The 23,685-nt window shown below is 36.9% G+C and overlaps 1 long non-coding RNA gene across 1 annotated transcript in view; it reads left to right on the top strand.

The window, feature by feature from the left end:
• The first annotated feature begins 2,058 nt into the window (after nucleotides 1–2,058).
• LOC120094075 (uncharacterized) overlaps nucleotides 2,059–23,685 on the top strand; it is a 42,299-nt gene continuing 20,672 nt past the window's right edge. The window contains exon 1 of the long non-coding RNA XR_015627043.1: nucleotides 2,059–2,311. This is a non-coding gene — a long non-coding RNA (uncharacterized LOC120094075). The remainder of the gene's footprint in view (nucleotides 2,312–23,685) is intronic.

The following is a 23,685-nucleotide window of genomic DNA, read 5'->3' as shown; positions in this document are numbered from 1 at the left end:
GTTACATAGCATATTTCAGGTCACTATGAACAATAATAGTAAAGTTCTATTTTTAAAAGCAAAGGTCTGGGTGTAAGTCAGTGTTATAGTGCTTACATAGATCTAAGTACTGACAAAACAAAACAAAACAAAAAACAAAAAAACAAAAAATCCCAAAAAACAAACAAACAAAAAAAACCCAACAACAAAAAACCTGATATTGAGCAAAAGGGATGTTTAACAAGATAAACATTTGCTTAGAATTTTTACTGCTAATTTCAGTGGAGTAGAAAGGTAAAGCCATATTACAGCAGAATAAAGGATGACTTGAGGGTGAGTATGCAGAAATGGTAATTGAAAACTGTAGGAGGAATGACCGGACAGACTGAAAAAGCAGTGGCCATCTCTACATAAATGTCAGGGGTAAAGCAGCCACAGAGGCAACTTCCACATGAGAATCTAATTGAAAACTGCCTGAGAGCCTAAAGATTAGTATTGAAGACAACTAGAACTACTCCTAGGAAGACACACATGCTTCGGACCAATGGAACATGAGTGAAGGATATAAAAGGTGCTCCCCAAGAATTAGTAAATGAGCTCAAGAGCTTGCTACAGCATTCTCGCCTGCTCCTTATGTCTGACTCATTCATTACATGTTACCTCATCCCCAACACCCAAGTGTGAGTACAGTTGGGTGGTGCGCAATCCAGGGTGCAAAGCAGCGTAAGTCAAGATAATAGTAAAGAGAAGATAATAAACTACCAGAAGTGAACTGCTAAATCACAAGAGGGAGATAAACATTACACCATTGTAGTTTGTGACTCTGTTTAAGCCACAGGCTCTAAGGACAATTTCTAGTTAAAGATCATGAACAAATCAGGTATTTCCTCAATATATAAAGGTGAGAGATGTAGTATTCATACTGAAAGAGCTAGAAAAATGAGATAAATAACCAATCAAACAAACAGTACACAGGACCAGCTTACAAAAAGATGGCATGCTTTCAGAAAGATGGCATGGTTCTGTCATATATGAGACATAACTAGTAGCCTATTGGTTAAACCCACTATATTGCTGTCAGATAGAAGAAAGAAAAGACAGTGTGGAACTGTGTCATTAGACAGAAGAATTGGTAAGGTCAAACAGATTAAGGAACCCCAGCAATTCTCGTAATTGACAACAGAAAGTATTTAAATCTGCTCCTGACCAGATTCCTGTCCTGGAACATGTGACCATGACACCCCACTGAGAGGCCCAAGATAGATGGTCATGTAGCAGAGAAACAGAGTTCTCCATGCTAATGAGATATCTAGATGGACCCCAGGATTTAGCGAATAAGCTTCCCTTTCTGTGAAAGGTATTTAATCTCTCAATATTTAATCTCATATGCTTCCTTTTCCACCATGAATAAACAGTTTGGATAAGCAAGGACTGTCTCCTTCACCAAGGACCACAAGCCTTTGTCATAGCAATCCATCCCTAAGTTTCCAACAGAAGACTTCTTCACAATCTTGACTCTCACCCTGAACTAAGCTGGATTTCCCCAACCCATGATCATCTCAGACAACACCCCTCTCAACTCCTAGTGGTTTTCAGTGAGCACCTGGTTGTCCAAGGATTTAAAAAACATCCTCCCCCAGCTCCTGCTGTTTCTTGCCCCTGAGTGGAGTCTATCCTACACTCCAGTTGGTAAAGAGAAACACAGAATCATAAAACCCAAATAATTAGCAAGTGGTAACAATAGACACAATGTCTCTGGGACAGCAATGTTAAAAGAGGTCTGACAGGTGTAAAGTTATCCTGGATCAGTTATCCAGACGGACGTAAAGAGGGACGGTCTCCATAGGTTCGTAGGAACCAGGGACCATTCAAGGTTACCTGTATTTGACTTGCCTAGTAGGGTATTGTCTCCAGAGAATCCTGCCCTTTCCTTACCACAAGACAGGATTCCACTGCTCTAGCAGCTGTGAGAGCTCCTTTTTTGTGAGCTAAACCAATTCAAATGTCCCCCTCATAATGCCCAGTGGGAAACACAGAATCACCTAGGAGACCAGCCTCTGGGCATGTCTGGGAGGGATTATCCAGAAGTGGTTAAGTGAGGTGGGAAAAGCACCTTCCCTCTAGGCAGCACCACTCCAAGAGCCAGCTGGGTTCTCGGGCTTAATAAAAATGATGGAGGCACCACCAGGCATCCATCCCTCTCTGCCTCCTGACTCCAAATGCAGTGCGACACAACGTACGCATGCGCCTGACGCCATGCCTTCCCAGATGTGATGGACTGTACCTCTCACCGGTTTTAGATGACTTTATTCATCAGAGCACACATAAACAAGTGAGTAGTTCTGAAAATGAAATAGAAGATGGCATTATGTTTGAAGAGATGTTATTCAGGAAAGGGGGAAGAGAAGAGAGTGGAAGATCAATGTTTCTGTGTTTAGGCCACTGATATAACTGTAATAGGGTCTCCGGGAAGCTGAGACAAAGGAATAAAAGATTGTGAGTCCAGAAAGAGGCAGAGGCAAGGTGGTTATTAAATACGTTGAGTTTTACAGAAAACTATAGCATATAAAACTGTTAATGCAAATTTATATTCTGCACCTCTGGTGAGATTTGGTAAGCAATTAGGTTCAATATGTAAAGCACTAGTCTTGATATTACTAGTAACACCTACAATGTAGGGAAATTCATATTAAACGCCAAGATCAGACATATTCTCAACTTCTCTATCCTAAAAATGGCCAAACATTAATAAATGGAAATAATGGTTACAGTAAATTCATTTTAATGGGAGAACATTTTTAATAAATGTCCAGTAGCTGACACTGTACAAATTCAAGTACCCCAAACATGTACTGCATCATGGTTTGTAATTCTATGAACCATACTTTTAGTATTTTCTAGTGAAAATAAATAAACTGTATATTCTTTGAACATTACACTGAAATGTAGTAAAACTTCACCATATATCTGATATCTCCTTTCTTCTATGGAATGTTTCCAAAAATGGGGGTGACATTTCACTTTAAACAGAATTTGAAAGTATTGAACAAATTAGGGAAAAATAAGTATATTGAAACAAAATCTAAAGTTTTTGAATAATGATACATCTTTCTGTCTCTTCTGTTTATTGAGGGCAGAAGTAGTTAACATAAAGTGTTTCAATTCTGTAAGATGTCATCAAACTCTTTCAAAGTGGTTATACTAATAATGTAAGAGAGCCCTTGGTCTTCATGTCAGAGTAGAGTTTAGTGTTTAGGATTTAGTGTTAGCATTGTTGTAGGCAGTCAGAGTTCACATGCTGTGCATTCTAACAGATGTACAGTACACCCTTAATTGAATTAAATGTTAACTTTTTCTCATGATATGGAGAAAGCTGCACTTGTCATCTACCCATCTTTTGGAAGCAGGTAACAAGTCATTACCCAGTTTATAAAAGGTAAGCATATATTGTGCTATGAAATAGCATTCATTCCTAGTGACATTTGATTAAAAAAATTAAAGATGGATGCCCATGAAAACACCTGCACTTAACTACCAAAGGCACATTACTTTATAATTACTGACTTGCAAAGAACTTTAATAAGAGCATAAGTAAATTGGGTACTATTATCATCATACAAGGAAATAAATAATCAAGTTAAAGCAAAACAACAAAGCAATTTTAACTGGATAGTACAGAGTGAAAGAAGACAAGTGAAATCAGTTATACACTGTATTCTCACCAAACAAAATTTATTAAAATGAAAAATTAAACAAAACATAAAATTGAGTGGATGCTAGAGACTACTAAAAGTAAGAGAGAAAGAATGAATGCATGCGAGAGCCAGAACGATGAAAGCACACTCAGGTGTGTATCATAATATACCTGTTCAACATGGAGAATATGACTGTAGAAGGAATGTTACCTCTGGACTTAAGTGTTTTTCAAGTGTAAAGACATTATTCAGGAAAACAAGTTTACACCTGAGACAAAGGGATAGACAACTTGGACAGATATGGACTTGTAGGGAAAAGAGTAGGCAGTAACATTTTTATTCATAATTATTTTTCAAATCAATTTGTTTATGCAATTTACATCCAGATCGTGCTCCCCTTGTTCTGCCAGTCCTATCCTAACAAACCCTTCCCATTTCCTCAAAGATGGAAGCCCGCCTTGGGCAACACCCTGCCCTGGGGCATAAAGTCTCAGAAGAACTAAATACGTCTTCCCACTGAGGCCCAACCAGACAGTCCAGCTAAGGGAAGACGACCTGATGGCAGGTAACAGAGTCAGAGACAACCTCCACTCCAATAGTTACGGGATGCACATAAATACCAAACTACATATCCACTCCAAATGTGTAAGGAGTCCAGGTCATGCCCCTGCATGCTACTAGGTTATTGGTTCAGACTCTGCGCTCTTGGGCCAGGGTTAGTTGACTCATGGTGTCTTCCTGTGCTATCTTTGACACCTCTGGTTTACTAAATTCTATCCTCTACTCCTCCATAAGATTCCTAGAGCTTAAACTGATATTTGATTCTGGGTATCTGCATCTGTTTCCATTTGCAGCTGGATGAAACTTCTCAGGTGACAGTTATGTTAGGCTTCTGTCTGCAAGCATAACAGAGTATCATTAATATTGTTAAGGGTTGGCTCTCTTACATGGGATAGGTCAAAACTTGGGTCAGTCATTGGTTGACTGGTCACTCAGTCTCTGCTCCATCTGTATCTCTGTACCTGGCAGACAAGACAAATTTTATGTTGAAGGGTTTGTGTGTAGGTTGATGTCTACGACTGGACTCCTTCCTGGATTACCTTACTTAGGATATTTTCTAGTTTCATCAGTTTGCCTAAAAATTTCATGATGTCTTTGATTTTTTTTATAGCTGAAACACTATCTGTACATTCAATTGCATAAATGAACCACATTTTCTTTACCTATTGAATTTTAAGGATTTCGTAATCTGCAAGATTTATTGGCTATATTTAGCTGAAGTTTTGGCTAGAATTTTTAAGTCTGAACTAGTTTCAGGAATGGTAAGTTGGAAATTAAATAAGAGCATAGACTCTCATATTTCTCTTTTCTTTCTGCTTTTCTACCCTTTTCTCTTAGGTAACAGGAAAAGAGTTGAAAGGAAAAATGCTTATAGAGTAATATGAAAAATTAGATATATGGGAATGGATTATTAAACTTACTCTTAAAGCATATTATAGGTACTGTCTAGCATTAGTAAACTTATTTATATTTTGATGAAGAATTTAAATTATATTTTCTTACAGTGGTGCAGAATTTATATATTGATAGAGGTTTAAGGTTTTCCTTGATATAAACTTTTACATATTGATACAAAATTTAAACTGAATTTTGTTATTTTTACATAGAAATGTGCCTTCACAATCTATTAAATAATAAAAGACTAATTGTTGAGAATAGTTTTTTTCCATTTTTATTAAATTGGGTATTTCTTATTTACATTTCAAATGTTATTCCCCTTACCAGTTTCCAGGCCAAAACCCCCCTAACCCTCCCACTCCCCTTCTATATGGGGGTTCCCCTCCCCATCCTTCCCCCATTACTGCCCTCCCCCCAAGTTCATTGGGGGTCCAGCCTTGGCAGGACCAAGGGCTTCCCCTTCCACTAGTGCTCTTACTATGCTATTCATTGTTACCTATGAATTTGGAGCCCAGGGTCAGTCCATGTATCGTCTTTGGGTAGTGGCTTAGTCCCTGGAAGCTCTGGTTGGTTGGCATTGTTGTTCATATGGGGTCTCAAGTCCCTTCAGTTCTTTCAGTCCTTTTCTGATTCCTGCAACGAGGGTCCCATTCCCAGTTCAGTGGTTTTCTGCTGGCTTTCGCCTATATATTTGCTGTATTCTGGCTGTGTCTCTCAGGAGAGACCTACATCCGGTTCCTGTCAACGTGCACTTCTTTGCTTCATCCATCTTATCTAGTTAGGTGGCTGTACATGTATGGGCCCCATGTGGGGCAGGCTCTGAATGGATGTTCCTTCAGTCTCTCTTCTAAACCTTGCCTCACTATCCCCTCCTGAGGGTATTCTTGTTCCTTTTTAAAGAAGAAGTAAAGCAGAAGAAGTGAAGCATCCACATTTTGGTCATCCTTCTTGAGTTTCATGTGTTCTGGGCATCTAGGGTAATTCAAGCATTTGGGCTAATAGCCACTTATCAGTGAAGGCATATCATGTGTGTTTTTCTGTGATTGGGTCCTTACTCAGGATGATATTTTCCAGTTCCATCCATTTGCCTATGAATTTCATAAAGTCATTGTTTTTGATAGCTGAGTAATATTCCATTGTGTAGATGAAACACATTTTCTGTATCCATTCCTTTTTTGAAGGGCATTTGGGTTCTTTTGAGCTTCTGTAAATAAGGCTGCTATGAATATAGTGGAGCATGTGTCTTTGTTGTATGTTGGGGCATGTTTTGGGTATAGCTGGGTCTTCAGGTAGTTCAATGCCCAATTTTCTGAGGAACTTCCAGAATGATTTCCAGAATGGTTGTACCAGTCTGCAATCCAACCAACAGTGGAGGATTATTCTTCTTTCTCCACATCCTCGCAAGCATCTGCTATCTCCGAAGTTTTTGATTTTAGCCATTCTGACTGGTGTGAGGTGGAATCTCAGGGGTGTTTTGATTTGCATTTCCCTTATGACTAAAGATGTTGAACATTTCTTTAGGTGCTTCTCAGCCATTAAACATTCCTGAGCTGTGAATTCTTTGTTTTGCATTGAACCCCATTTTTTAATAGGGTTATTTGTCTCCCTGTGGTCTAACTTCTTGAGTTCTTTGTATATTTTGGATATAAGGCCTCTATCTGTTGTAGGATTGGTAAAGATCTTTTCCCAATCTGTTGGTTGCCGTTTTGTCCTAACCACAGTGTCCTTTGCCTTACAGAAGCTTTATAGTTTTATGAGATCCCTTTTGTCGATTCTTGATCTTAGAGCATAAGCCATTGGTGTTTTGTTCAGGAAATTTTCTCCAGTGCCCATGTGTTTGAGATTCTTCCCCACTTTTTCTTCTATTAGTTTGTGTGTATCTTGTTTGATGTGGAGGTCCTTGATCCACTTGGACTTAAGCTTTGTACAGGATGATAAGCATGGATCGATCTGCATTCTTGTACATGCTGACCTCCAGTTGAACCAGCACCATTTGCTGAAAATGCTATCTTTTTTCCATTGGATGGTTTTGGCTCCTTTGTCAAAAATCAAGTGACCATGGGTGTGTGGATTCATTTCTGGGTCTTCAATTCTGTTCCATTGGTCTATCTGTCTGTCTCTGTACCAATACCATGCAGTTTTTATCACTATTGCTCTGTAATACTGCTTGAGTTCAGGGATAGTGATTCCCTCGAAGTCCTTTTATTGTTGAGGATAGTTTTAGCTCTCTTGGGTTTTTTGTTATTCCAGATGAATTTGCAAATTGTTCTGTCTAACTCTATGAAGAATTGGCTTGGAATTTTGATGTGGATTGCATTTAATCTGTAGATCATTTTTGGAAAAATAGCCATTTTTACTATAATAATCCTGCCATTCCATGAGCATGGGAGATCTTTCCATCATCTGAGATCTTCCTCAATTTCTTTTTTTCGACACTTGAAGTTCTTATCATACAGATCTTTCTCTTGCTTTGTTAAATTCACATTCTCAAAAATAAAAATTCTTCTGGGGTTATCACTATCCCTGACCTCAAGCTGTATTACAGATCAATAGTGGTAAAGACAGTTTGGTATTGGTGTAGAGGTAGGCAGAGAGGTCAGAGGAGTAGAATTGAAGACTCAGAAATGAACCCACACACTTATGGTCACTTGATCTTTGACAAAGGATCTAAAACCACCCATTGGAAAAAAGATAGCATTTTAAACAAATGCTGCTGGTTCAACTGGAGGTCAGTATGTACAAAAATGCAAATCAACCTATTTTCTTCACCCTGTACAAAGCTTAAAGTGGATCAAGACCCTTCACATCAAGCCAGATACATTTAAACTAATAGAAGGAAAATTGTGAAAGAGCCTTGAACACATAGGCACTGGGGAAAATTTCTTAAACAGAACACCAATGGCTGATGCTCTAAGATCAAGAATCGACAAATAGGACCTCATAAAACTGCAAAACTTCTGTAAGGGAAAGGACACTGTTGTTAGGACAAAATGGCAATAAATTTGGAACGATGTTTACCAATTCTCCATCCAATAGAGAACTAGTATCCAGTGTATACAAAGAACTCAAGAAGTTGGACTCCGAAGGTCCAAATAACGCTATTAAAATGGGGTTAAGAGCTATACAAAGAATTCTCAGCTGAGGAATCTCAAATGGCTGAGAATCACCTAAAGCAATGTTCAACATCCTTAGTCATCAGGGAAATGCAAATAAAAACAACCCTGAGCTTCCACCTCACAGCAGTCAGAATGGCTAAGATCAAAAAGCCAGATGACAACAGATGCTGGAGAGAATCTGGAGAAAGAGGAATACTCCTCCATTGTTGGTGGGATTTCAGACTGGTACAACCACTCTGGAAATCAGTCTGGAGGTTCCTCAGAAAATTTGGATATTGCCCTACCTGAGGAGCTCGCTGTACCACTCCTCAGGATATACTCAAAAGTTGCTTCAACATCCAATATAGACACATGCTCCACTATGTTCATAACAGCCTTATTTATGATAGTCAGAAGGTGAAAAGAACCCATATGCCCTCAGCACAGGAATGGATAGAGAAAACATGGTATATCTACACAACGGAGTACTACTCAGCTATTAAAAAGAATGAGTTTGTGAAATTCATAGGCAAATGGATTGAACTAGAAAATATCCTGCATGAGGTAATGAGGTAACTCAATCTCTCTCTCTCTCTCTCTCTATATATATATATATATATTTCACACACACACACACACACACACACACACACACACACACACACAAAACACACATGGTATGCACTCACTGATAAGTGGATATTAGCCCAGAAGCTCAAATTACCCAAGATGCAATCCAACATGAAGCCCAAGAAGAAGTGCAACCAAAGTGCAGATGCTTCAGTCCTTCTTAAAATTGGGAACAAAAATATTCATAGAAGTAGATATGGAGACAAAGTTTGGAGCAGATACTGAAGGAATGGCCATTCAGAACCTGTCCCATCTGGTGATCTAATCCATATACATACCACCAGCACGTGGAGTTGCTCCAGTTTTGACAAACTAGCAAGTGGGCAAGAAATTCCCTGATTTTATTGAAGACAAAATGCTTTCTGGAAGGGACAAACAGATGCAGGATAGTCAATGGCTAAGTTCTGCCAAGACAGAGTGAGCTACTCCTTCATAATTCCTGATTCACTTAAGGTCTGTCAGATGTTTCTGGGCCAGAATGCTGAAGACAGATATTTCAGTGTTATAAGGAATGTTGAGGACTGTCCACACTATCAGCTGTCTGCAAATTGTGTAAGTTTTGGACACTACACTTTTATTCTTTTTGGATATTCAGGTAATATTTTATTTCTTCTCAAGTCTCTGATGGGGTTGAAGAATAGGGATAGTCTCATAATTTGACGTAAGTTGTTTAGCATTGAAGATGTTCTAGATTTGAAAGGATGGTTTTCAGATGGTAATGCAACTTAAAATCAAACATAATTGATGGACATAATTGAAAACTCTGTAAGTTAGGATAGATGATAGAATATTTTATCTAAATAGTCAAAATGATGGATTGGATATCATCAGTTCACAATTTACATAATTATTATAATGGTTCAATATATATCTAAGAGTAAAGAGTCTTTTTAATTGAACAAAAGGGGGAAGTATAGCTGTTTGTGTTCTAATGTCAATTTTGATCCCCAATAATTGTTTGCACTAGAGGGTCTCCATGTAGATTCTGGGACCCTAAACCCAGTTAATTCTGATTGCTAAATAAAGATGCTGGCCAATAGCTGGGGAGAAGAAAAAGAGAAGCAGGATTTAAGGTTTTGAGCTTGGGACCACAAGGAAGCAGGAGAAATGCCATGCCTTAGGATTGTGAAGGGCAGACCATTATGGGGTAGAGAGCACCTTGGGCTTTGGACCAAGAAAACATGGCCCAAAGGGCTGACTAATTGAAGTTAAAAGCTGACAAGAAGGAAAATAGAAATTGGTTAGTAGTAACTCAGAGTTATTGGTTGGAGGTAGATTCTAGCAGCATGGAGGCTAGGCAGTTGTACAACTATTGTGCTGTTTAAGGCATATCAAAATATACAGGCTGTATATATGTGTCATTCCTCTGGGAACATAAATGGTCTAAGGCAGGAAGGAACCCAGTGACAGGATTTATTTAAAATATTCATACTACAATTCATTCTTTGGTTGAGGGACATCTAGGTTGTTTCCAGTTTCTGGCTCTTATAAATAAAGCTGCTCTGAACATGATTGAGTGAGTGTCCTTGTGGTACAGTGGGACGTCATTTGGGTTTGTGCCCAGAAGTGATGCAGTTTGGTGTTAGGTTAAAACAATTACCAATTCTCTGAGAGATTTCCAAATTGATTTCCAAAGTGATTTTACTAGTTCACATCCTACCAGCAATGGAGTATGTTCCCTTTGTTCAATATCCTCACTAACACATGTCTTATGATTTCAGTATATTACAAATCAAGAAGGAAAATGAATATATATTATATTGACCTTTACATTATAAAGAGAAAATTTAAGTTGGGTAACCTTGCCTGGTCCCTGATTTTAGTGGAATTGTTTAAGTTTCTCTCCATTTAATTTGATGTTGGCTATTGACTTGTTGTATGTCATTTTATGTTTAGGTATACACTTTTTTCTCTGATCTCTCCAAGACTTTTAACATGAAGGAGTATTGGATTTTTCCAAGCCTTTTTCAGCATCTAATAAGATGATCACACTTTTTTCTTTCAGTTTGTTTATATGATGAGTTATATTGATTTATTTTTATATATTGAACTATTCCTGCATCCTTGGGATGAAACCTACTTGATCATTGGGGATGATGTTATTGATGTGTTCTTGGATTCATTTTTGTCAGGATTTTATTGGCTATTTTTGTATCTATGTTCTTAAGCGAAGTTGACCTGAAATTCTCTTTCTCTGTTGAGACTTTGTGTTTTTTAGGTATCAGAGTGACTGTGGCCTGATGTATTGAATTCCACAATGTTCTTTCTGTTTCTGTTTTGTAGAATAATTTGAGGAGTGATGGTATTACCTCTTCCTTGAAAGTTTGGTATGATTATGTGTTCTCAGATTTTTTGGGGGGGGGCGGTTGAGACCCTTTCAATGGCTACCTCTACTTCCTTAGGGGTTATAGGATTGTTTAAACTGCTTATTGGATCTTTATTTAACAATGCTAAGTTGTACCTATCTAGAAAACTATTCATATCAGTTAGATTTGACAGTTTTGTAAAGTACAGGTTTTTGATTTTGGACTTTCTCAGTGTCTGTTGGTTTGTGACTTTTTGTTTCTGATTTTTGTTAATTGGGATATTGTATATAGCCTTTTTGTTAATTTGGCTAAGGATTTGTTTACCTTGTTTTTTCCTCAAAGAATCAGTTCTTGCTTTCATCGATTTTTTGTATTGTTCTCCTTGTTTCTAAGTTATTGATTTCAACCCTGAGTTTGATTATTTCCCACTGTTCATTCCTCCTGGGTGTATTTGCTTCTCTTCTTTTTTAAAATAGATCCTTTAGGTATACTTTTATATTGCTAGTATGAGAACACTCCAAAATCTTTATGAAGGCACATAACTCTATGACCTTTCCACTTAGCACTGCTTTCTTTATGTTCCAGATATTTGGGTACGTTGTGTCTTCATTTATATTGAATTCTATGTAGTCTATACTCTCATTCTTTATTTCTTCCCTTACCAAGTGATCATTGAGTAGAGATTTGTTCAGTTTCCCCGAGTATGTAGGCTTTCTGTTGTTTCCATTGTTATTGAAGTTCAGCTTTAATCCATGGTAGTTGGTTAAGGTACAAGGGGTTATTTCTATTTTCTTCAATCTGTTGATGCTTGCTTTGTGACTGACTATATTCTGACTATATGGTCAATTTTGGAGAAGGTTCTATGAAGTGCCGAGAAGGTATACTCTTTTGGATTGGGGTGCAATTTTCTGTAGTTATCTATTAGGTCCTTTTGATTCATAAAATCTGCAGGTTTCATTATTTCTCTCTTTTGTTTTTTTGTCTTGATGACCTGTCCATTGGTAAAAGTGAGGTGTTGAAGTATCCTGCTATTAATGTGTAGACTTTGATGCGAGATTTAAGCTTTAATAGTATATAATTTATGAATGTGTATGCCTCTGTATTTAATGAATAGTTGTTCAGAATTAAACATCTTGGTGGCATTTTTCTTTGATGAGTAGGAAGATAATTTCTCCATCACTTTTGATTAATTTTGTTGAAAGTCTTTTTATTAAATATTAGAATGGCTACTCAATGTAGATTCTTGGGTTATTTGTTGAAAAACATTTTTATAGTCCTTTTCTCTGAGGTAATATCTGCCTTTATTACTGAGGTGCAATAAAATGATGGATCCTGTTAGCCTTCATCTTTTTTAATGTGATTTGAGTCTATTGATATTGAGAGATCTTAATGACCAGTTGTTAATTCTTGTAATTTTGAGGTTGCTGATTTGTGTGTGTGTGTGTGTGTGTGTGTGCATGTGTGTGTGTGTGTGTGTGTGTGTGTGTGTGCATGTGTGTGTGTTTGTATGTGTCCCTTGTTTTGTTTTAGCTGGGAGGAATTACTTATTTCCAGTGTTTTCTCCGGTATATCTACACTCTTTGCTTTGGAGTTTTCCTTTTAGTATTTTCCATATGGTTGTATTTGTCCATAGATGTTTAAATTTAGCTTTGTATTGAAATACCTTAATTTTCCATGTATTTTTATACAGGTTTTACTGCACATAGTAGTCTGTTGGCATTTGTGGTTTTCTTAGAAGCTGCAAGGTATTTGTCCAGGCCCTTATGGCTTATAGAGTCTCTGGTGAGAAGTTGGTATAGTTCTGATAGGTCTGCCTTTGTATATTACTTGGGTTTTTCTCTTGCAAGTTTTAATCTTCTTTCTTTGTTTCATAGATTTAGAGTTTTGATTATTATATGACAGGAGAATTTTCTTTACTCGTCCAATCTAATTGGGGTTCTGTAAGCTTTTGTTCATTCGTTTGTTTATAGGTATCTCTGTTTTTAGGTTGGAAACAGTTTCTTCTGTGATTTGTTGAAAATATCTTCTGGTCTTCAGAGCTGGGACACTTCACATTCTTTTATTTCTATAATTTTGTATTGGGTCTTTTCATAGTATCCCTTACTTTCTGTATGTTTTGTGTGAGGAATATTTTAGATGTAACATGTATTTGATTTATATTTCAACTTCTTCTACCATATCTTCTATGCCTGAGATTCTTTCTTGTGTCTCTTGTATTGTGTTGTCAATGCTTACATCTGTTGTTCTTGTTCTCTTCCCTAGGTATTCTATCTCTAGGATTCACTATATCTGTTTTCTTTATTGCTTCTACCTCCATTTTCAGGTTTTGTACAGCTTTATTCATTTCCTTCACTTGTTTAATTGTATTTTCCTATATTTGTTTGAAAAATTCATTCCTATCCTTTATAAGGCATCTATCATTTTTATAAGATTGGTTTTAAACTCATTTTTTTATGCTTTGATTTTGTTAGAATATCCAGGGCTTTCTGTAGTAGGATAGCTTTGCTCTGAAGGTGGCAGCTTTCCCTGGCTCTTGATGACTGAATTGTTTAATGAACTTGAGGCATCTGGTTGTCCCTGGATGATTTTGTTAAAGCAGGTATTGGGATGAAGCTGGATAACTTTGATCTTCCTAGTGTAACAGTCCTCCAGTAGGGAGCCTTGGGATGGACAATGGGAATCAGAATGCTGTCCATATATCAGAGCAGCAGGCTGTATTCCAGGGGGCAGGACAGAAAGAGGACTGGGAACAAGAACAGGTTAAATCTGGACGTTCCTGATGTAGCAGGCCTGGTGAAGGTTGGCAGACTGGGAGTCACACAATGCAGCTTGGGAGACCGCACATAGTTCAGGGCAGCAGGGAAGGGAAGGTGTCGGACTGTTCCTGGTACACTAGACCTGGTCGAAGCCAGCAGAGTATTGGCTGGAAAATAGAGCTTGGGAGACGCAAGCACCTCAGGACAGCTGGGCAGTAATTATTTTCACATGAGTAGACTGTGCTATTTATATTACATATAAATAATCTATTCTTAGATAAGATTGTACCCATACTAGTAGTTTCTTTTCTGGTGCTCTGGGAAAAAGAAAACACCACCAGATAACAGCCACCTAAGGGAGAAATAGTTTACTCTGATTTGAAGTTCCAGAAGACCATAGTTCAACATGGTGAGGTAGGTATAGAGGTAGGAGCTGAAGCTACCTTAAGCTTCATCTATAAGCAATAGGCCAAGAGAGAACAACAAGTAGGGTCAGGCTTTAAAACTGCAAAGCTGCCCCCTACAAAATGGTGCTATCTTGTAAAAGTTCCATAATCTCCAGACCAACTGTGGCCATGTTCAAATACATAAGCATGTAAGCACATTTCACACTCAAACTACAGGATGTTTAAATTTACTCTGAGGTTTTCTTCACTGTTATTTTCTGAATCTGACCAACCAGTGAATCTCAAGTGGATAAAACTAAGTTGATATAATACTCTCATATTTTATGGTTGCAATCAGATTTAATTCAGAAACTGGAGAGCAAGGCCTCACCACTAATTTTATTTTTTAAAAAGATTTATTCACTTATTATATATAAGTACACTGTACCTATCTTCAGATACACCAGAAGAGGGCATCGGATCTCTTTTCAGATGGTTGTGAGCCACCATGTGGTTGCTGGGAATTGAACTCAGGACCTCTGGAAGAGCAGTCGGTGCTTTTAACTGCTGAGCCATCTCTCCAGCCCCCCTAATTTTATTTTTTTTATAAGATAAAGTTTGTACTTTTGCTGTAATACAAAAAAAAAACGCAGAATGATGTAGGGCTATTTTTTTCCTCTGCAGCATTGTAGGGATAAAGTTCTTTCCAGCATAAAGGAAATGTCAAAAGTCCACCGCGTCTGAACATACCAGGTACTAAACTCAGCAGGTATGAAATTCACTAAGCACATTGAAGTATTAGGCTCCCTTTGCAGCCAATTTTAGATTGTGTTAAAATAAACAATCAAACCTCATCTCAACAACAATTACACCTTATACATCCTAATCTTATGCTTGGAGTCCCATTTCAAGAAAATTGCTATCAGGGAAATATTACATTTTGAGCGGTTTGTAAAACATAGAATTTCTTCTAAGTGTGTCACAGGGCTGACTGGCTTAGGCTGTTTTTCATAGCACTGCATTGAGCTTTCTATGGTCCTGAGTGACTTTAGCCCCTTCCCCAACCCTTCAGTCCAACTGTCAGCTACAACAAAGTAAGGCTTCTCTGTGATTGTTACTGAATAATTTCATCATCATGGGTTAATCTTACTTGATTTTGATTACTTACATCTGTATTTGCCTTAAGTTTATTATTTCCACAAGGAAAATGGCCTTCTCTATTCATTCATATGGATTGCCAATGTCTGATATTTAATAAACTATTAAGTATTTCTCCAGTAAAAGAAATAAATTCCATTAAAGATGATCTTACAAATTTATTTTTCTTATTTCTATAAAATCTTTAGAAGTTTTTGTCTGAAAATTGTCAGGCACCATCATTATCCAGATAACTACTCTTTACTCTTTCTAGGAACTATGTTACAAAGTTTTGAAAGGTCTTCAAATTATTGTTCACTTACCAGAGTTAAGAGAGGAAATCCCACTGAATAAGTAGTAAGTGTAATTAGTCCATCTATGTCCCGCGCTATCGTCTCGCCAGCAAGAACACGCGGGGACACAGGAATCCTTCTGTAGCCAAAATGTTTATTGAATCTTAAAGAGAGGGTGCCAGGGTGCCAGCATGGCGCGGCTTATATACACCCTAGCGCGGTACATCCACACCTGATTGGTCGCTTACCCATGATCTCATTAGGCATGCCCAGGAGTGGGCAAAGACCTGGCACGAAGGCACTCTTGCACATGCACACACAGTTAACTTCCTGAAAGGAAGTCGGCTGGCGCGGCGGAGGCCAGTGCCATCTTTCAATGGCGAAAGCTATCCCGGCTTTCCACGTGGGGCGCAGTGGAAGCCAGAGCCATCTTGTGGTGGCGAATGTTATTGCGGCTCTCCACACATCTATGTGTCTATTCATTTTGCATACACTACAGTAATCAAAGAAGTTTCTATCTGCTAGACAAATCTTTTGAAAATGCAACTTAGGAAAATATATGCAGTTTGGTTGAATGTCTCAGCTCTCAGAGACTGGTTATTTAAATGTTATTTAATGCTTGTAGTTATTAGTTACAAACTAAAAATTCATCCTGAATGTAAAGATAAAGATTGCCAACTGCCAACATTAATAAAGAAATAAAGTATTAAATATAATTTTAAGGAACTAATACCACAGTAATTATAAACTCAGATTGTTATGGCCCAGTTGATATTTCTATATTTACACAAGGAATTTCATTTTTATGGTTTTATGATTTTTGACAACATTTTGTGTACTTGTTGATAAGAGAAAAAAATTTTAAGTCTGTAAATCACTTGTAGTATTTAAGGCAAAGCATTAGCTTGTATATTTCTTTAAAAGTAAGCTGGTGGCAGGTAAGGAGAGTTGGTTCAAAGATAAAGGTGCTTGCCACAAAGCAGGACAACCTGAGAATCAATTCCAGCAAGCTACCCTCTGACCTTCATTTGTATATATTCTACATAAAATAAGCAAGTATGTTTCTATATGCTTTTATTTATAACCTTTTTAAATTTTATTTTTCTTGGATGTTTTATGTATTTACATGTCAAATGTTATCCGCTTTCCCCAATCTCCCATATCCCAAACCCCTTTTCCCCTGCTCCTATGAGGATGCTCCCAATTCCACCCATTCACTCACTCCTCCAAGCCCTAGAATTTTTCTATATTGGGGAAAGGAGCCTTCACTGAACCAAGGCATTTTTCTCCTCTTGATGCTGGACAATGCATCTACATATGCATTTGGAGATATTGGTCCCTAATGTGTACTCAGTGGTTGGTAGTTTAGTCCCTGGGAGTTCTTGTGGGGTTTGGTTGATTGATATGATAGATCTTTCTAAGGGGTTGCAAACCCCTTCAGCTCCTTCAGTCCTTCCTCTAACTCCTCCACAGGGGTCCCTGTGTGCATTCCAATGGTTACCTGCAAGCATCCTCATCTGTATCAATAAGGCTCTGGAAAAGCCTCTCAGAAGACATCCATATCTGGCTCTTGCCAGCAAGCACTTCTTGGCATCAGCAAGAGTGACTAAGTTTGTTGGCTATGTATGGGATGGATCCCCAGGTAGGGACAGTCTCTGCATTACCTTTTCTTCAGTTCTTGCTCTACTCTTTGTCCTTGTATTTCCTCAGGGAGCATTTTGTTCTCCCTTCTAAGTAGGAAGGAAGTATGCACATTTTCGTCTTCTTTCTTCTTGAACTTCATATGACCCACAAATTTTTTCATAGGTATTCCCAGGTTTTGAGCAAATATCCACTGATCAGTGAGTGCATATCATGTGTGTTCTTAGAGCATAAGCCATTGGTGTTATGTTTAGGAAATGTTCCCCTGTGCCTATGTGTTCGAGGCTCTTTCCCACTTTCTCTTCTATTAGTTTGAGTGTATCTTATTTTATGTGGAGCTCTTTGATGCATTTGGACTTTAGCTTTGTACAAGTAGAAAAGAATGGGTCAATTTGCATTCTTCCACATGCTGATCTACAATTGAACCAGCAATATTTGTTGAGAATATTTGTTGTCTTTTTTCCATTGGATAGTTTTATCTCCTTTGTTAAAGATTAAGTGATCATAGATGCATGGTTTATTTCTTTGTATTCAATTGTATTCCATTGATCTACCTGCCTGCCTCTGTACCAATACCATGTAGTTTTTATCACAATTGCTCTGTAATACAGCTTGAGGTCAGGGATGGTGACTCCCCCAGAAGTTCTTTTGTTGTTGAGAGTGGTTTAGTTATTCTGTTTCTTATTATTATAATTATTCCAAATTATTTTGCAATTTGCTCTTTCTAAGTCAATGAAGAATTGAGTTAGAATTTTTATGGGGATTGAATTAAATTGAATATGTAAATTGCTTTTGGCAAGATGGTCATTTCTTACAACATTAATCCTGCCAATCCATGGACATGGGAGATCTTTCCATTTTCTGAAATCTTCCTCGAGTGCTTCAGAGACTTGAAGTTCTTGTCATACGGATCTTTCACTTGCTTGGTTAGAATCACAGAATTCTTTTTTTAAATTATTTGTGGTTATTGTGAAGGGTTTCATTTCCATAATTTCTTTCTCAGCCTGTGTATTCTTTGAGTAGAGGAAGACTACTAAATTATTTGTGTTAATTTCATATCCAATCACTTTGCTGAAGTTATTCATTAGGTATAGGAGTTCTTTAGTGAAATTTGTGTGGTCATTTAAGAACACTATCATATCATCTGAAAATACTGATATTTTTACTTCTTATTTTCTTATTCGTATCCCTTTGACCTCGTTTGGTTGTCTAATTGCTGTGGCTAGGAATATAGTGAACAGGAAGGGAATGAGTGAGCATCCTTGTCCCAGATTTCAGTGGGATTGCTTCAACGTTTCTTTCCATTTTGTTTTATGTTGGATACTGGTTTGCTGTATATATTGCTTTTACTATATTTATATATAGGCCTTGAATTCCTTGACTTTTCAAGATGTTTAACATCTTGAATTTTGTCAAATGCTTTCTCAGCATCTAATGAGATGATCATGCAGATTTTTCTTTCAGTTTGTTTATATAGTGGATTACATTGATGGATTTCTGCATGTTGAACCATCATTGCATCCTTGGGATGAAGCCTACTTGTTCAGTGTGAAAGATCACTTTGTTGTGTTGTTGGATTCAGTTTGCAAGAATTTTATTGAGTATTTTTGCATTGAAATTCATAAGCAAGATTAGTCTTAAATTCTCTTTCTTTGTAGAATCTTTGTGTGGTTTAGCTATAGGCATAATTTTGGCTTCAATGAATGATTGGGTAGTGTTGCTTCTGTTTCTATTTTGTAGAATAGTTTGCAGAACATTGGTATTATGTCTTCTTTGAAGGTATTATAGAATTCTGCACTAGACCCATCTGGTCCTGGGCATTTTTTCATTGGGAGACTTTTAATGACTGCTTCTATGTTTTTAGGAGTTTTGGACTGATAGTTTATCTGATTCTGATTTAACTTCGGTACATGGTACCTGTCTAGAAAATTATCTATTTCCTCCATATTTACTCGTTGAATACAGGCTTTCATAGTAGGATCTTATGATTTTTTGAATTTCCTCAATTTCTATTGTTATGTCTCCCTTTTCATTTGTGATTTTGTTCATTTGAATACTTACTCAGTGCCCTTGGGTTAGTCTGGCTCAAGGTTTACCTATCTTGTTGATTTTCTCAAAGAATCAGCTCCCGATTTTGATGATTCTTTGTATACTTCATTTTGTTTCTAATTGGTTGATTTCAGCCCTGAGTTTTATTATTTCCTACTGTTTACTCCTCTTGGTTGTATTTGTTTCTTTTTGTTCTAAAGTTTTCAGGTGCGGTGTCAAACTCTTTGTGTATCCTCTCCTCAGATTATTTTTGGTAGAATTCAGAGCTATGAGTTTTCCTCTTAGCACTGTTTTCATTGTATCCCAAAAGTCTGTTTGTTGTACCTTCATTTTCATTAAATTCTAAAACGTCCTTAATTCTTTTATTTCTTCCTTGATCAAGTTGTCATTGAGTAGATCGCTGTTCAACTTCCATCTGTATGTGGGCTTTTTGTTTTCGTTGTTATTGAAGACCAACCTTAGTCCATAGTGATCTGATAGGATGCATGAGATTATTTCTATCTTCTTGAATCTGTTGAGACGTGTTTTGTGACCAATTATAAGCTCAATTTTGGAGATGGTTCCATAAGGGGCTGAGAAGGAGATACAGTCTTTTATTTTAAGAAGAAATGTTCTACAGATATCTTTGAAATCCATTTGGTTCATAACTTTTGTCAGTTTCATTGTGTCTCTGTTTAGTTTCTGTTTCCATGATCTGTCCATTGATGAGAGTGAGGTATTGAAGTCTCCCACTATTATTATGTGAGGTCCAATGTGTGTTTTGAGCTTTAGGAAAGCTTTTTTTAATAAATGTGGGTGTCCTTTCATTTGGAGCATAGTTCATCTTGGTATATTTTTCCTTTGATGTGTATGAAGTATCCTTCCTTATCTCTTTTTGGTAACTTTCAGTTGAAAGTTGATTTTATTTGATATGAGAATGGTTATACCAGCTGTTTCTTGGGACTATTTAGTTGGAAAAATTTTCTAGACTTTTACTTCAGATACTTCTGTGTTTGTCACTGAAGTGTGTTTTCTCTATGCAGCAAAATGCTGGGATCTGTTTACATATCTAGTCTGTTAGTCTATGTCTTTTTATTGGGGGATTGAATCCATTGATGCAATTGATGGTATTAAGGAATAGTGATTGTTGTATTCTGTTATTTTTGTTGTTAGAGGTTTAATTATGTGTGTGTGGCTATCTTCTTTTGGGTTTGTTACAAGAAGATTAGTTTCCTGTTTTTTCTAGCATGTAGTTTTCATTCTTGTGGATATAAAAATAGATAGAGTTTTCTATCTTTTTTTTTCCATAGGGCTGGATTTGTACAAAATATTGTGTAAATTTGCTTCTGTCATGGAATATCTTGGTTTCTCCATCTATGGTAATTGAGAGTTTTGCTGGATATAGTAGCCTGGGTCTGGTGTAATTCTGATAGTTCTGCCTTTATATGTTACTTGACATTTTTTTTCCTTACTGGTTTTAATATTCTTTATTTGCTTTGTGCATTTGGTGTTTTGAGTATTATGTCATGGGAGGAATTTCTTTTCTGGTCCAATCTGTTTAGAGTTTTGTAGGCTTCTTGTATGTTTATGGACATCTCCTTCTTTAGGTAAGGGAAGTTTTCTTCTATAATTTTGTTGAAGATATTTACGGGTCCTTTAAGTTGGGAGTCGTCATTCTCTTATATACCTATTATCTTTAGGTTGGGTCTTTTTATTGTGTTCTGGATTTCCTGGATCTTTTGTGTTAGGAGCTTTTTTCTTTTTTCATTTTCTTTCATTATTTTGTCAATGTTTTTTATGGTATTTTTTACCCCTGAGATTCTCCCTTCAATCTCTTGTATTTTATTGGTGATACTTTTATCTATGACTCCTGATCTCTTTCCTAGGTTTTCTATCTCCAGGGTTGTCTGCTCTCGTGATTTTTTATTGTTTCTAATTCCATTTTTAGGTCCTGGATTTTTTTTTCAATTTTTTTTCATCTGTTTGGTTGTGTTTTCCTGTAACTCTTTAAAGAATTTTTTGTGCTTCCTCTTTAAGAGCTTCTACCTGTTTACCTCTGTTGACCTGTATTTCTTTAAGAGAGTTATTTATATCCTTTTTAAAATCCCTCTATCATCATCATGAGATGTGGTTTTAAATCCAAATCTTGCTTTTCTCGTATATTAGCATATCCAGTATTTGCTGTGGTGGGAAAACTGGGTTCTGAAGATGACAAGTTGTATTGATTTCTGTTGCTTACGTTTTTCTGCTGGCATCCCACTATCTGATTATCTCTGATCTTAGTTGCTCTTGCTGTTGTTGACTAGAGCTTGTCCCTTTTGTGGTTCTGTGAGCCTGTGAGCGGGTAAGCCTGTAGGTCTGGACACAGATGGAGACCTGAAGGGTCCTATCCTAGGCCTCTGCCCTGCAGCTTGCATGTCCCATGCGCTCCTGGCAGGTCTTTCCTTAGACAATTAGTGGAGTGAATGTGGGCTTCCACCTGTGGACTTGGGAGTGTGAGCACTTCTGGCAGACCAGTTCTCTGCAGGCAGGTTTTGGGTCAGAGGGATATGGGAGAGCCCCAGTTTTTAGCTCAGATGGAGACAGGAATGGAGTGTGTTTATTTTTTTTAAAAAAAGAAAGATAATTAAAATTTCTAAACTCAGCATGGCTGCATAGTCTGCTATCCAGTGTTTTGGAACTGACAGATTTTAAAATGGTGGAACTCGCAAAAATCAATGTCCCAAAAGCAAAAGACAGAGAAAAATACAAGAACTCATGAAATGGAAGAGTGAAATATTACTTTCAAAAACATTTAAAACTTTATGTGCATTATTGAAGAAATGACAGAAAACACATTGGCGTCAAATAAAATGTCTTCAAAACTGAGAGGAAGGGAGGTGATAAGGTTATTGTTTGGTGACAGGAAAGGCTTTATGGCTTGAACTGGTAGTCATTTAAATATTCAGAGCTTATCATCCCTTTCCATCTTGTGAGGATATGGTAAGTAGCCATCATTCCTCCACTAGAATGCATGTGGTTACCACTAAGAACGTGCACTACAAGTATATGGTCATGATTATAAACCACCCTCTTTATCTTTTTTGAACATTCTAAATGCATTGTGTTACTAATTTAGAATGATTTCATAATTAAAGTCTGAGAAAATAGTAGCACAGAAGAAATGAGGTGGTTAAAGGAGAATAAAGCATCCTGGGGCTGTCACAGTTTCGGCAATGGCATGCTAATTTAGAGAGTACTGATAGGTCAATCAGTCCTGCTGAAATGTGTTGAAATATTATTTAAAAGTAAAATATGGTAATACTAAAAGTTACATAACTAAATGTCCAATAATGTCATGTACAAATTACCATAAAAACATTGTGTTTGCTAACCAAAAAAATAAATAAATAAAAAATAAAAATAAAAAAGATCAAACAGGATAAACTACTTAGAACAGATGGAGAAGATAAAAATTAGGAGCAAATAAAGATATCCTCCAACTAAATCAAAGGAACATTTCTGTTGTTTGTTCATTCTCTTATTTTTATTATACAGATTATTTTGTTTTATAATCTACCCTGATTATAATAAACCCTCCTTGTTCCAAAAACACAAACAAAATCAAAGAGTTCCCACAGGATTAAATGACAAGATGATGCTGTAGCAAGAGCCCCCTCTCAGAAGGAAAAGTCTCTTTGTGTGGTACCCAAAGCCATAGTGCATAAGAAACAGAAAGGGGATGCTCTAACATGAGAGGAGAACAATCACCTCTTCTTAGCACTCATCTGCCACTTTACACTCCTCACACAGCCTACTCTTCCTGGTTTCGTAACTGCTACTTTATATAGAATGTAGACTTGATGGAGTTTAAAGTTTTTTTCAATGTCATTTGGGTAATATTGTGGATATAGCTTAATTCTTCAATTATCATGAAGAGGAAAAGCTGACCTACATCTTGGTCTCAAAGGTAAATACAGACCTGTTATATGCAATAGATCAACAAATAAAAATGCTTTTATCATGATTGGTTTTAAAGAAATGAAAATAAAAATTGTTGGTATCATTTATTGTCCCAGAGAAAATGTTGAAACTGTGTAAAATTATGTCAGCAAACACATAAAGTTGTAGATATTCTCATAAATCACTAATAAGTTATAATTTGAATATCCCTTGTGAATTTTTTTTTGGCAATATCAAGCATACTTGACTGCTATCTCTCCTTCAGCAGATTGAAGTTTAGCTATTCTGGATATTATCCTGTATATTACAATTCATGAATTGAAAAGATCCTTCATCTTA

The sequence above is a fragment of the Rattus norvegicus genome, chromosome 8 (assembly GCF_021556685.1).
Source record: "Rattus norvegicus strain SHRSP/BbbUtx chromosome 8, alternate assembly SHRSP_T2T, whole genome shotgun sequence".
In the NCBI taxonomy this organism is placed as follows: Eukaryota; Metazoa; Chordata; class Mammalia; order Rodentia; family Muridae; genus Rattus; species Rattus norvegicus.
The sequence above is the reverse complement of the archived record's forward strand: the minus strand, read 5'-3'. Positions and strand labels throughout refer to the sequence as shown.